Source organism: Adiantum capillus-veneris, chromosome 29 (genome assembly GCF_014529385.1).
Source record: "Adiantum capillus-veneris isolate H3 chromosome 29, ASM1452938v2, whole genome shotgun sequence".
Classification (NCBI taxonomy): Eukaryota; Viridiplantae; Streptophyta; class Polypodiopsida; order Polypodiales; family Pteridaceae; genus Adiantum; species Adiantum capillus-veneris.
Genome location: NC_140959.1, coordinates 103404178 through 103408617, shown reverse-complemented (window position 1 = coordinate 103408617; position 4440 = coordinate 103404178). Strand labels below are relative to the sequence as shown.

At 42.0% G+C, this 4440-nt stretch overlaps 1 pseudogene; it reads right to left on the bottom strand.

Moving 5' to 3' along the window:
• Positions 1 to 2147: 2147 nt before the first annotated feature.
• LOC147419685 (uncharacterized) lies at positions 2148 to 3749 on the bottom strand (annotated as a pseudogene).
• Between the last annotated feature and the right edge of the window lie 691 nt (positions 3750 to 4440).

Sequence of the window (4440 nt, the reverse complement as noted above, 5' to 3'; positions counted from 1 at the left end):
CGGGGGAGAGGACAGTAGCTGGAAAAGGGAGCAAATTACTCTTGACAAATACAACACAATATGTAAAGTTTTGAAACATTGAAAATGTACATTTTTGAAACATTGTTTGAGCGCCAAAAAATATCTCTGCATTAGTCATTTTGAAGAGTATATCATGGTTTGCATGGCATCAAAGCTCTTTGCGTGCACAAGGTATGTGACCTAGCTTCCGGTGGAAGCAATTAAGTGAAGTGTATTTGTTATGGACTCCTTGCACAATGTTGTTTTCTCCTTGCGCCTTGGAATCTGAAAAGAAGAAAAAGTTAGATTCAGTGATAGTGTTTTAAAGACAATCAAAATTTATCAATTTAGTAAGCACCGTTTTATTGTTGAGACTGAATGCATACAATTTCGGCAAAAGTGGAAGTTCTTCACATGTAAGATCTATCCTGAGTTGTGCCAGAGTTGTGCTTGACATTGTCTCCATCACAGTAAGTAGGCTGTCTCAAAAGTAGAGCTCCATTGATAAAGGTTTGTTCTCAAGGCTGTTCTCTGTATCTTGGTCGAGTGGAATAAGCTGCCCACTAAGAAGATGATATCTAATATAGTAAAACGATACTAAGAAATTTTGAGAGCTTATAATGAACTTGCAAATTATGGACTTCTTTTGCAAAATACAGATTTTGTTATGTGCTTGTTTCTTATCCCAATTATCATCTAAAAAGTCCAAACAGCTCTCAGACTTGCAAATGAACATTGTTGCGGTAGTTCTTATTTGCTCATCAAACAAAATATGCAAATACTTCAAGAGGCATAAATAGTGCGAGCCGAAATATTTTTGTGGAAATTGAATACTTGAGGGACTTTTATATATCCTGAAACAACTTATTCCTGAAGCTTTCACTAGTTTACGAAGTAGGCAGGGACCAATCCTTGCTGTCAAAGGATGGAAGTGACAAAGGAGCTACACGACCCCAACCAATGGAAGTTCTCGGTTCCACATATGACATATCATAAAAGAAAATTCCATTATCTGCAAGTTCCTTGTGTTGTCTTCCTCGGTACATTTGCTCACCAATAAATGCATGGAAAGCATCAAAAATCCCAACTATACTCTCAACTGGTTGCCAATCTGTCCTATTCGATGGATAAATATCTGAAACATACCAAAGATGATATCCACCACTTAATATTCGAATATAATCATGCACTAAGCGAGATGCTGAAATAACTTACAGTTGGGTCGATGCCTTGGAAAACTTGGAGGAGATGTTTGCAACCTTAAGTCCGCATGTTGGAAAGCATGTTGTATGAGGACCTCTTTCACCCGCTTTCTTTGTGCACACACTTTAAACTCTTTAACTTGACCATTGAAAGCCTCCACGAAATCATTGTGTTGCCTCCTCTTCCTCCTCCTAGTTTGCAATAGAACCCAACTTCCGATAGTTATACGAGATGGAATCCATGCTTGATCGTCTGTAGTATAACTGTTAAAACTGCTAACAGAGTCAATGGTAGTGCTAGGCCTTTGAGAAGTAGACCTGGTTTGCAGTAGAATGAATACACAGAAAGGTTAGCGCAAATATAAAAAAGGGAAGAAGTTTTGAGAGGGAAGTAGAGCTACTCAAAGTCATATTTGGGAGGGAACAAAGTACTAGATAGAGTCTTCAATGAAAGTTCTGAAATTCCTCGGTACATAGCTAGTACGACTTACGGCATTTATGCCTTGAAAGCGTGAAATTGTGCAATTTGATGAACCAAAATAAAATTTCCTCCCTTTTTTTAAAAAGAGCTTGACTCCAAAATGTCGATTTTCAACGTAATGTTAGCCTCTTCCTCATTGGTCGAGCGCCACTCTCTCTCTAGAACTGAAAGGCCCAAAAGTGAGTCCAACTTTCTCCTAATGAGAGCATCTACCATTAAATGGATTGCAGCAATTCTGACTTAACAGAGAAGACAATCATCAACGCAAATAGAGATTTTGTGTAGGTTGTTCAAGATTTAAAAAAAAACAAACAACTGCACTTTTGTACAACAAGAAACAGGTAGTTCTAGCACAAGCAGAAGACTGATCACATTCAAGCTGTTCATGAGCTGCTAAGAGACTTTATAGAGTTTGAGAGTTTGCAAGCAAGAGGCACGGAGGCATTAGGTGTTCCTAATCCCCTTCAGGAAGATGCTAGCCTCGATAATTGCTCAAGGAGGCATCTCTTTGCAGAGATTCCTACCTTCAAATGACGAAGAGGAGGATACAAAAGAAACACAAAAACATACGTGAGCACAACAGCCATGTACCTGGTTCAGCAAAGCCAAGGTCTTCGTCAACGACAAAGCACCCTCCAAGAAGTTAAAAAGTGAAATTCTCGGCAACAATTTCGAGTATTGTCCTTGCCCTAGAGAAAATACAGTTGTTTGGGGACATGAGGCCATGGTAATCATCCATATGACAAAACACAGCAGCTCCATTGACTATTATGTCTTTCAATATATTCCGTGTCCTCGGCCTACATTTACCTGTATTTTAAGACACCATTCAGATATATGCACACAACTCAAGGAGACATGGCCAACAAGCATCCAAGCTTCATTCATACAATTACATAAAGCATATACAGATGTGTATTTTATAAATGAGAGTATGAGAGCAATACCTGATATACCAGACTTTGGCATGTTGACCGAGTTGTTTACCTTGCTTCTACTCAAAAATTGGCAGCATTGAAATGAGCTTGGTAAGCAAGTAACGAGTGCAAGGGCGGCATTGATGGCTTTGCCAGCAACTCCCCAGTCCGTCCATGCATCCTGCAGAGGTCACTCAAGAAAAAGCAACATACAATATGTAATTGCAACACGAAGGCCATTCCGTACAGTAATCCTATTCCCGACCCTTTGGCGAACCCTGCTTTGATTCCCCGTTTCTTGGTACATTTCACAGCATCTGAATAGGACTGAAATTCTTTTCTCTCTAAAACAAGAGTGCAATGTCCTCATTTGTGCATTACCCTGCAAGAGATATATATGTACATTGAATAACCAGACAGGGGAACACATCCTTGATGCACGCACAAGCGTAATAAAGGGTCTACAAAAACATTCCAGAAACCCTGGCTGCACTGTGGGATACATGTCACGCTGCCTAACCCTGCGCATCAATCTCTGCTGTGTCAGCGAATCCTCTGCTCTTGATGGTGACTCTCATTATCCCTGCTACACTCTTGACCATACACTTCCCCACTAAGTTGCCTCTCCTCTTTCTGGACGTGATTTCAAAAGCCTGCAAATGACTTTGCGGTCGAGTTCTCGCCGACTGATGCGGCCGTAGCCGTTCCTGCTGAAGCCCATGACGAGGAAGCAATTATCAACATCTTCCTCGATCCCCAATGGAGCATGTACATCAAACAAATGGGATCAACCTTGATGTCGCACTTTTGTTGATGCAACAAATGCTGCCCACCCTACTGCTGCTAAAATCAAGGCAGAACCTGATGAACTGAGTCTGACCTGCTGCTACAACAAGCCAAATCTTGCTGGTTTCCCCCTTTTGGTAGTCGATGCTCAATTCTGGCTCCTGCATGAAGATGTTCCTGATGCCGTGCATGTAATCAAAGATGCGGCCACTCCAGTAGATGATGTTAAATGATCCCGCACCTTGCACCTGCTGAAGAATCCACTTTAATCCCTAAATTTACGCCAACAGACACATTATCCCTAATTGTAGATGATGGCCTACAAGGTTCCCGTATCTCGGTTAACTTCTTGGGCCTGATCATCCCAACTATTTGTGAGACAGCAGTCTCTGATGTCCCATGGGCTGCAGAATTGACAATGCAGATCGAGATGAGGATTCACTAAACACAGCACATTGTTTCCCACTTTTGATGGAAGGTTTCAACCGCTTTCAGTTGCTGCCTTGTGAAGGCCATACAACTTTTCTGGTCAGGGCAATGCCTAAAACCCTGCAAGCCTTTGATGGCCCCGAACCCTAAACATTTTGAACTTGCTGCACTCCTTGTTGTTGAACCACCACCTGCAGGAAATTTCATTACACAGTTGCCTCCTGATGCTGCTTCTTACAATCAACTCGGGCAACACTTGATGGACCAAATCAATTACTGGACAAGCCTCAAGATCACTCTAGAGAAAATCTTGACTGCAGCATGTTGAAGCTGCAATCGAGGCAACCAAAGTGGCTGGCAATACTAAGGATGGAAACCTCCATGCTGAGCAACCTGATCCTGCTAAAGAAAAAGTAGTTGATCCCATCAAGGCCTTTACTACCGCTGTTGAGGAGTCAATTGTTGGTCTCTCTCCAGCCCATACTCTTGCCCATGCATGCCAAGAATATTTTTCCTTTTCTTGCAACTGCAGGCCAGCCCAAGAAGGCACCGAGTCTCCCCACTTGGAGGACCCATCTACCACTGTGGAGGAAGGAACTGCTCACCCATCTTGTCCTGAACATCT